This window comes from Podarcis tiliguerta (genome assembly GCF_965153285.1).
Source record: "Podarcis tiliguerta genome assembly, chromosome: 3".
Classification (NCBI taxonomy): Eukaryota; Metazoa; Chordata; class Lepidosauria; order Squamata; family Lacertidae; genus Podarcis; species Podarcis tiliguerta.
In genome coordinates, this window is record NC_139536.1 from 106,493,724 (window position 1) to 106,504,787 (window position 11,064).

The following is an 11,064-nucleotide window of genomic DNA, read 5'->3' on the forward strand; positions in this document are numbered from 1 at the left end:
GGTGGCTTGGGTGCCCGCAGGCTCTGTGCTGCCCCAAACAGTCCCCCCACTGCTTCCCGCGGCTGAATGGTAGGAAGATTCGTTGGAGGCCCCACGGAGTGTCCTGCCCCAGTTCACCCCACCCCTGGGCTCAGGGCACACACGCCGCCCTAGGCGCCTAAACGGTTTTCACCGCCGCTGGTTAGATTCCCACAAGCCACGACCATGGCAGCGTCTAAATATTCCAGTAATTTCCCCTCCAAAACCAATTCTGCTTGGCAAGGTAGACACACATAGACACACAGTTGCCCCTATTTCTATAGCCTTAAAGTGGAATGATCAAGATTTTTGAGCGGCGGGGTTGCTTTGCAACATGTAGTTTTTGCCCTTGGAGAATGAAACCCTGTAGAAAATGTGAGACCCACAGCCCTGGAGTTTAATCCCACAGAAGTCTTACCTGTTACATGGTTCATGGCACAAACTATTCTTTCTTTTGAAACAAACACATAATATTTTGAAGAGCTATTTCTCTCCCTTCCCCTCTGCCAACCAGCTTTTCCTTACTGGGAGAGACAGAAGGGTGTGTTTTTGTGTGTGTGTGTTTTTAAAAGCAATGTCCATGCACTTCAGTAAAAGTTGCTTTTTTTGCAGCTGATTTATGATCTCTGGGGCTGTGAGGGAAGAGTTGCAATCCCAGCCCTCTGTGGTTCTGCTCCAGGAGTGCCCTAGAGAGGTAAGAGGCCCTAAAGAGGGAACGGCTGAAACAAACCAGGAAAACAAGTCAGAAACTCTGAATTGATTATGATGCAGCTACCACAGCACATGCACACAAACTCTGACATATTTATGGTGCTTCCAGTGGTAAGAAGCGCTGCTGCTGCTGTTGTTGTTACGACTGCTAAAGAAATAAACGACATTTTTCACAAGCCAAAGAGCAGTACATAGTCGAGACTTTCTGTTGGTTTTGTTATAGATATCGCTCTTTCCACCCCAATTACACCAACGGTCCACTTTTCTCTGAAATAACCCGTGGTGGAAGGAAACACAACTGTAATTTGTCACCTTTGAGAGTGATAAGGAGCTGGGAGTTGAGAAGCTGCCTGACCACCATGTCAAGGGGCAGGCGGGAGGGAGAAAAACCCGTTCACATTACAAGTATTGATGCATAGAAAAGGAAAATATAGCCCGCTTTTAACTTTTGATGTCAGCACCTCCCAGGCTGGTTTCAATGAATGGGCTAACTATATGATTACGGAATATTCTGAATGAACACCTAGTGTCAACTTGAGCAAGATATTGTTATAGATTTGGAAGGGTAAAAGGTAAAGGGGCCCCTGACCATTAGGTCCAGTCGTGGCCGAGTCTGGGGTTGCGGCGCTCATCTCGCTCTATAGGCCCAGGGAGCCGGCGTACAGCTTCCAGGTCATGTGGCTCGCATGACTAAGCCACTTCTGGTGAACCAGAGTAGCGCACGGAAACGCCGTTTACCTTCCCACTGGAGCAGTACCTATTTATCTACTTGACTTTGATGTGCTTTCGAACTGCTAGGTTGGCAGGAGCAGGGACCGAGCAACGGGAGCTCACCCCGTCGTGGAGATTCGAACTGCCAACCTTCTGATTGGCAGCGCCATCCCCCTAAATCCCAGAAGGAAGAAATATAAGCTGCAGAGGAATTTATGGGCTAGCCTATGCAAAACGACCTGGCCACCATGAAGAAACAATACAGGGCCATTGAGAGCCATTGGCAATGCAAGAGAACTGTCCTCCCCCCGTGCCCTGGGGTGTGAGCAGAGGGGATTTCGAAGGTTTCCATTATATATGGGTGTGAGGTGACAGAAAAAGAGAGGTTTTTAGCAGAGTGTTCTGGGAAGAAGAAGGAAGAAGACAGACGGATCCATCTTGGGCAGGCTGGCGGCAAGCTGGCTGGGAGATATGCCTTGGACAAGCCACTCTTGAAATGACCATACTGTAAGATCTGGACTCCAACACTGTAATGAATCCACACTGTAATCTTGAAGGAATGGGGTAGATGTAATGTTTCAGCTTGGAGGACCACCCATGTTTTGGGGAGAGCATACATGATCTGGCAGCATATGCTTTCAGTTCATTGTCTAGCTAAGAAGAGTCTACCAAGTAGACATGCTGCCTGTCTAACTCTTATTTATCAGCACACCCATTTATTAGGGTTTATTGCTATTTCTGGGCTACCCTGAGGCACAGGAAATATCACATGTGAAGCATCATAATTTACTTCTCGTATCTGACAAATAGTGCTTGACTACAGCCTATGATGGCCCCATGAGCTCAAAGCATGTCCCTGTTTAAGGAGCAATCTTCTTGGATGAGTTGCACCACGTTGCCCTACTGTGGTAAAGGCTGCTTTGAATTTTGACCACAGGAAGCACACTCAATGAAGAAACGTTTAATCAGAAGATCTCCACTGAAACATGACACACGTTTCAAGGTTTGCTTGTTTTTATAGCTGAGCGCTGACAACCAGCAAGGTCAGTTTATGATTAAGTCTCTGTGACACCGCCGGTCACTTGCACATAATTTGCATTTTTATTTGGAGATGGGGGTCCAAACAAGTTCCGCTCTTCCCTCAGAACCTTGAATTATTTGACTTACTATTGGCTTTGCCAATAGCATTATCCCGAGCCTCTCAAAAGCTGGTTTGAAAAGTTCATGAACTTCACCAGAGTTGTTCAAGGCGCAGCAAAGAAAGTGGCCGGGACTGGAATGCTTTCTTCCCTGTTGTCTCCAGGGCTTCAGCTGCCAACCTTCGAAAAACCCCAGTGGGAATGCAGCAGCTATTGAAATAAGATGGCTTCAGGTAGTCCAGGAAGTGGTGTGGATGATTCAGTGTGCGTGGTACATGCTTCTTTCTGGGTCACACTGAATAAACATCTTAGTCTGGTATTGAAGGTTATCGGAGACTTGAGACTGGGCTCATAATATTTATTCTGTCCTTTCCTCTGTGAATGTGTTGGAGAAGCAACTGACATGGCCAAAGGTATACATTGCAAACATGGATTGCCACATACTGCTTCAAAACAGTTTGTAGTTGTGATCTGGGAAAGGCAGGATATTAAACAAACATCTTTCCTTAAGGGAACTTGGGGAGCTGGACAGGATATGTTCTGTTGTGTGGGTGTGCATTGGATTCAGGAAAAAAAGTGAACCCAAAGCTGGAAAAGGGTGCCTTGGAAGGATCTGGGGCAAATCAGGATCTGTATTCTGAAGGAAATCAGCCCTGAGTGCTCACTGGAAGGACAGATCCTGAAGCTGAGGCTCCAATACTTTGGCCACCTCATGAGAAGAGAAGACTCCCTGGAAAAGACCCTGATGTTGGGAAAGATGGAGGGCACAAGGAGAAGGGGACGACAGAGGACGAGATGGTTGGACAGTGTTCTCAAAGCTACTAACATGAGTTTGACCAAACTGTGGGAGGCAGTGGAAGACAGGAGTGCCTGGCGTGCTCTGGTCCATGGGGTCACGAAGAGTCGGACACGACTAAACGACTAAACAACAACAAAGGATCTGTATGAGGCAGCATGAATAGAACCTCTGAAGTAAACAGTGCAGATCAGATTGGGATGAATCCTGAGGAAATGAATGCAGGGTCCCTCAGAGGAATTTTTGGTTTGCCATAGGTGATGTGGGATCATTAGCACAGATCAAAGCAAGGAGTCTTCAAGTGCCTTATTGATCCAGACATTTCAATAATGCTGCAGACAAACATCTGCTGAAAGGGAAATTAATGTCGCTGAGCTTCCAATGTAAAGAATCATTCTAGGGTGAGGAGACAGGGAAGAAAAAGCAGGTGCCACAGTGGGGAGAGGGTGGAAAGAAAACTCCATTGTGACTTTCAGGTCAAGCTTGTAATCAGAAATAATTATTTTACCTAAAAAGTGAAAACTTTTAGCTCCACCGCCCCCCACAATCAGCTTTAAAAGTTCTATCTCAAAAGACTCCACACATATTTTCCCACAATTTGCCAGGTTTCTCACCCAGGGATACCTCTCTCCTGATAGCAATTTTCAGACCAGTTGTCCACATAATGCTAGAGGTCAAGTGATTCCTTTCTACCCACCCCACGAATTGTGATAGCTGCTGTTGTTGGGATACCACTGCAACTGTCCTTCAGAAATTTGGCAGTATTTGTGTTGTTAGAGGAAGTGACATTGCCTGCAAATTTAATCCAATTCTGCTATACACATAAAAAAGGTATAGGCATTTCCTTTTTTTAAAAAAAATCAAAATTAAATGTGCCCAGCACAATAGCCCCTGGACCTATCTGCTTGTAATTGCGCGGGCTTTATCTTCTCTGGAGGGTCTTCCATACCTGAAAACTTCATACACATTTGTCAAAAGAGGGGGAAAGTTAGAGCCTACAAAGTGCCTTGGACTAAGGTGGGCTAAACCAAATCTTTTGGCCAGTGAAACCCTCTATCCTGTTGCTTTCCTGGAATTATGCATAGATGTGAGAAGGTTGTCTAGACGTCATGGCATCAGGAAGACCCTTTAAAAATCTTGGCTTTTATTGAATGAATGAAACCGAAACATTAAAGAAGAGATTCTCAAATTAAGGAGCTGCTTTCCCCCCACAGACAGATATTGCTCAACTAGAACTGTGTGTGTGTTTGAGTAACTTCTGATTAAGTCAAGGAATAAGATTTCCGGTATGTCTAATTCATGAACATTTTACAGAATGTTGCAAGATTATAAATCAAAGCACTTACATTAACCAGTGTATTTCTGTTACGAGAAAATGTACCTTCTATAAACTCAAGCAACCCTTGACAGCAAGTATGAGATTTCGTGTAATGTGACATAAAGACTAACATCAGACTTTCTGGACTCATACTGAGGAATCTCAGAAGACGTCTGGGGATGTGCTGTCTGACTAAGGCTGCAATCCTAAGAATGCTTATTTGGCACTAAAGCCCATTGAAAACGAGACTTACAACTGAACCTGCGTAGGACTGGGTTGTTGGAATAACATGAATGGTCAGTGACAGAGAGAAGTCAGTGGGCGCAACCGCACATTTTGGAAAAGGAATGTGGAAACATTTGTCCTTGCTTTGGGTTTAGCCCTCAAAGACTTGCATTTTCTCCTCTTTGGGAAAAAAAAAACACAATTTGTGTATAGCTTCCCATTTTGAGGCTATTGTGATTTATATACATAGTTTAACATACATAGAGAGCCAGCGTGGTGTAGTGGTTAAGAGCAGTGGACTCATAATCTGGTGAACTGGGTTCACTTCCCCGCTGCTCCACATGAAGCTGCTGGGTGACCTTGGGCCAGTCACACTTCTCTGAAGTCTCTCAGCCTCACCTCACAGAGTGTTTGTTGTGGGGGAGGAAGGGAAAGGAGATTGTTAGCCGCTTTGAGACTCCTTAAAGGGAGTGAAAGGCTGGTATCAAGTCCAAACTCCTCCTCCTCCTCCTCCTCTTCTTCCTCTTCTTCATGAATGAATTCACTCAACTGCAAAGAATTTCCAGAGAGGTAAATGGCTTCCATTTGCTTCATGTAATGTATATGGCTCATAATAACACCTGAAATCTCTTGAATCATAATGGGATGGTTCAGATTGGTAAAGTGTTGTGATCTGATGATATTGTTATATGTATATTTGGGATAAGTGAGAGAAGGATTTTTGTATTCACATGGAAACTGACCGATCATCTCTCAAGGATCCAATGTTTTATCCTGCCTGCAATTTAGTAATGAATCCAATGCGACGGGCTTTTACAGATGATCATGCTGTTTTGGTGAATCTTCACCTTATAATAGGAATGCTCCTATTTGATGTTAGATGCCCTGAGCCTGGTCTTGGCCGGGGAGGACAGGATACAACTAAAAGTTTGTTGTTGTTGTTGTTATTCAGAGCTAATCAGCCATTCCTTTCTTCCAGATACTCCATTTCCTTTACCTTCGGCCCCATTTTTCTTTATCTTAAAAGCATATATTATACTGTACGGCCAAATTGTTTTCTGAAGTGCACAGGACATACAGTATCAGCTTGTGATTGGGCATGGGCATCTACTCATCAAAAAGAAAGAGAAAAAACTCATAGGTCGTATGCCTGGCCCACAGGACACACTTACAGCTCTTTGTATCCTGGACAATATCTGGAATATTTCTACTACTGTACAGGCTTGACTACTGTAATTCGCTCTATGCGGGGCTGCCCTTGAAGCTGTCCCAGAAACTCCAGTGGGTGCAGAATGCTGCAGCGAGGGGTCCTTGCCATGGGAGCATATTCACCCAGTGCTCTACCAGCTGCACTGGCTCCTGGTGGTTACAGGGTCAGATTTAAGGTGCTGGTTTTGACCTTTAAAGCCCTTCACAGCCTAGGACCCTCGTACCTACGGGACCGCCTCTCCCGGTATGCCCCACGGAGAGCCTCAAGGTCCATAAATAGCAACACCCTAGTGGTCCCGGGCCCTAAGGAAGTTAGATTAGCTTCAACCAGAGCCAGGGCCTTTTCAACACTGGCTCCAGCCTGGTGGCCCTATGCGGCCTAGGACCCTCATACGTACGGGACTGCCTCTCCTAGTATGTCTCGAAGAGGACCTTAAGGTCCATGAATAATAATAGCTTAAAGGTCCCGGGTCCTAAGGAAGCCAGATTATCTTCCACCAGGGCAGGGCTTTTTCAGTGAGAGGCACAAATGAGAGGCACAAATACAAGATGGGTGACACCTGGCTTGAGAGCAGTACATGTGAAAAGGATCTAGGAGTCTTGGTTGACCACAAACTTGACATGAGCCAACAGTGTGACGCGGCAGCTAAAAAAGCCAATGCAATTCTGGGCTGCATCAATAGGAGTATAGCATCTAGATCAAGGGAAGTTATAGTGCCACTGTATTCTGCTCTGGTCAGACCTCACCTGGAGTACTGTGTCCAGTTCTGGGCACCACAGTTCAAGAAGGACACTGACAAACTGGAACGTGTCCAGAGGAGGGCAACCAAAATGGTCAAAGGCCTGGAAACGATGCCTTATGAGGAACGGCTAAGGGAGCTGGGCATGTTTAGCCTGGAGAAAAGGAGGTTAAGGGGGGATATGATAGCCATGTTCAAATATATAAAAGGATGTCACATAGAGGAGGGAGAAAGGTTGTTTTCTGCTGCTCCAGAGAAGCGGACACGGAGCAATGGATCTAAACTACAAGAAAGAAGATTCCACCTAAACATGAGGAAGAACTTCCTGACAGTAAGAGCTGTTCGACAGTGGAATTTGCTGCCAAGGAGTGTGGTGGAGTCTCCTTCTTTGGAGGTCTTTAAGCAGAGGCTTGACAACCATATGTCAGGAGTGCTCTGATGGTGTTTCCTGCTTGGCAGGGGGTTGGACTCGATGGCCCTTGTGGTCTCTTCCAACTCTATGATTCTATGATTCTATGATTCTATGAATGCTCTGTCCCAAGAGACCAGGGCCCTGCAGGGCCTGTAAGACAGAGTTGTTCTGCCTGGCCTTTGGCTTGGAGCCAATTTGATTCCCTCCCCCTCTTTCTTTTTTCTTTTCCTTTCTCCTCCTGCGATGAGGCTACATTTCAATATTTTAATGTTGTATTTTAATTTTGTTTTTAAGTTGTATTCATTCAACTTGTTTTTATTATTGCTTGTTAGCTGCTCTGAGCCCAGCCTTGGCTGGGGAGGGCGGGGTATAAATAAAAATTATTATTATTATTAGTAGTAGTACTACTACTACTACTACTACTACTACTACTACTAATGGCCCAAGTGTTTTATTCCCCAGTTTCATAGAAGTTCTATATCCATTAAGTTTACCAGAAATAAAGCAACCCTCAAATGTGATTTTGAGGATAAATATGTTATCGGCTGGTGCAGGTTTGTTTTATGACATTGCCATGAGTGGTCGTTTTTCACATCTTCAACACTGTCCTGCAATTCTTTGAAAGGATTATTGAACTTCCCTCCGAGATCTCTAATCTTTGATGAAAGGGATATATTTGAAATGACCACTGATTTCACAGCTCGCTCAGTTTATTCATAAAAGGGGGAAAACGTTTTCCAAGGAAGCTTTCACAGACAAGTGTGTGTCAATGTTTAAATATAATATGCAATTGCTACTTTATTACAATGTATTCTTTAAGACCATACTTTTGTGTGTGTGATATATTTTATCTATCTCACAATTAACCCCAAACAATGGAGATGTCCTTTAATTTACCCCGTTACTAAGTGATACTGAATAGTGGAGGTCCACTAATAATATGTAAAGTTCTATTATGGGAAGAACTCTTGTTCAAGAGAACTTCTGTGTTTGTCTTGAGTAATGTTCTTTTGTATTATTTTTGGCTTCCCCAATAATTTTCCTACATTATTTGGCCTAATTCAGCTGAGAGTTCTAGTCTGGTCAAACTAAGTTTCCAGACATAGGCTGTACAGGCCATTAGAGGCCCGTTGAGTGGATTATTAACAAATAAATGAAGATGGCTCCTCAATCCCTGACCACCACTGGTAAACAAATGTACTTTGTGTAATGTCACCATTTCCTCTGTTATAAAGCACAGAAGAGTTTTCTCTTTTTCTTCAAGTTGTTTTCTCCTTTGGGTCTGCCATTTCCATCACACAGACAGGCTACCCAAGTGCAATAAATTGAGATTAATATTTGGCTGAGATTGAGCATTTACGTCCAGTTGGCCATTATGGAAAATGAATCAAGCAGCCCCCTTTCTGACTGGAGCCCAGTCTTTCCATTCTCCACAAACAAAAACTTTGTTATACATCCCCGTGCAGCTATTCAAAAACCATTTCGTGGGTTGGATCAAAAGGTATTCTTCTGCATGCAGAAGTCATCTTCTGAGGGGTTGTTATATACCTCGTGCTATAGCATTGGATTGGAAAAGTGAAACTACATCCAAAGGTGTTCAAGTGTTTCTGCAAAGGCTAGCGCATCACCATCTGGTATGCAGGCTGAGACCTTACCTGCCTGTGGACTGTCTTGCCAGAGGGGTGTATGCTCTGGTTATCCCCCACTTGGACTACTGCAATGCTGTATGTGGGGCTACCTTTGAAGGTGACCCAGAAACTACAACTAATCCAGAATGTGGCAGCTAGACTGGTGACTGGGTGTGCTTGCCGAGACCACATAACACCAGTCCTGAAAGACCTAAAATTTGCTCTCAGTACGTTTCCGGGCACAATTCAAAGTGTTGGTGCTGACCTTTAAAGCCCTAATTGGCCTTGGCGCAGTATACCTGAAGGAGCGTCTCCACCCCCATCGTTCTGCCCGGACACTGAGGTCTAGCTCAGAGGGCCTTCTGGCAGTTCTCTCACTGCGAGAAGCAAAGTTACAGGGAACCAGGCAGAGGGCCTTCTCGGTGGTGGCACCCGCCCTGTGGAACGCCCTCCCACCAGATGTCAAAGAAATAAACAACTGACTTTTAGAAGACATCTGAAGGCAACCCTGTTTAGGGAAGCTTTTAATATTTGATGAATTACTGTATTTTAATATTTTGCTGGAAGCAAAATAATTATTAAATTATTATTATTATTATTATTATTATTATTACTACTACTACTACTACTACTACTACTACTACTTATTTATTTACAGCACATGCAGCAAATCTCCTAGACTTTGCATGCTGGTGGCTTTCACCTCCAGTAATCTAATCCAGTGTTCATTTGGTTGCAACAGAGCATGTTCAGAAATATTCTTCCCTCCTTACTCATACACTTACTTATCTGACTGGTGATTGCTCTCGAGTGGTTGTAGGTTCCTGTTTCTTTCTGCCAGAGAGAGAGAGAGAGAGAGAGAGAGAGAGAGAGAGAGAGATTGTACCTGCATATCTTCTGCTTCAGTAAAGGAAGGAGAAAGTAGACAATGTGGCCTCAAGCTGATATTACTAGTCATTGTGACCTCATGCTGATATTACTAGTCATTGTGACCTCATACTGATGTTAACCACCTTATGAAAAGTGAGACATTGGTCACACGTAGCCAGCTGATTTTCATGTGAAAGGTTCCTTCCTTCCTTCCTTCCTTCCTTCCTTGTTCACTGGCAGGTAGGCAAGCCCCATTATCCACTACTTATTTTAGACAATGGGATGACTGCCTTCTGTATCCTTCTGCCTGCCAGCGAAGAACATCTCTCCATGCTATGTCCACCTGCTGCCTGCCACAGATTTCTGTAACCAAAGGAGATCCATGAAAAAGTAAGCAGCCATTCTCTGGACCTTCCAACAGAAAGCCAGCACTGGAACGGTTGAAGTTACTCCCACTGAAACTAAATTAAAACCAAAAACCTAAAGTATTTCCTCTTGAACACTTCTAAATAAGGGATTTCATGACCACAATGGCCACCATCTTAAATGAGAACATAAGAGGAGCAGACAAATGGATGGAGTTAGTAATGTGGAGCCTCCAAGTTCAGATATAGTATGTTTTTGAGTGCAGGTGCCACTCTTGGAAGGGAGAGAACAACAGAGGAATGCTGTTTTCCTTCATATCCAGCTTTGTGAGCTCAAAGGCATTGGCTTGGCTGCTGTTGAAGGCATGATGTCTCGATGGGACTTCGTGTTGATACAGCAGGGCTCTTCGTAGCTTTGTCATTGAAAATGCTGGATTATTTTAGACCTCCAGCTCAATGAGTATACAACTTCTCTTCATATTCTTTGCCTCTCCATTCACCCTTTGCTACCTCAACCAAGTTACTAAAGGTCCCTGTGGTGATCACACACTGGGCCCCCGGATGTTTGAGGGTCTATTGACCCTGTGCCGCGATAGCTTTTTCCGCTGCCACCACCCCGTATCTCATGGGGACACATGGAGTCCAGACAGTTGTTGACATAAACAAATAATCAAGTTTATTTTTAAATGCAGGAACAAGCTTATGGTTTCAGTTAATTTTTCTCTTGTCAGTTTCTTATTCTTAGTTCCTAACAACTCCAAACTGATTATTCCCAACTATCTATTTGACTCCACCTAACAATTCCTCTCACTCTCTCACAATACAACTCTACCAACCCACACCTAAACCTCCCTCTTCCTTCTTCAACTCCCATACTTCAACTGACTTTCAAAACCTCCCACTCTAACTTTTATTCCCCCCT

General features: G+C 44.3%; 1 long non-coding RNA gene across 1 annotated transcript; it reads right to left on the bottom strand.

Moving 5' to 3' along the window:
* Positions 1-447: 447 nt before the first annotated feature.
* LOC310673586 lies at positions 448-9,842 on the bottom strand. Its single transcript, XR_014509140.1, has 2 exons — positions 9,794-9,842; positions 448-737 (listed from the first exon to the last, which is right to left on the bottom strand). It is a non-coding gene; the product is annotated as an uncharacterized lncRNA (long non-coding RNA).
* Positions 9,843-11,064: the final 1,222 nt, after the last annotated feature.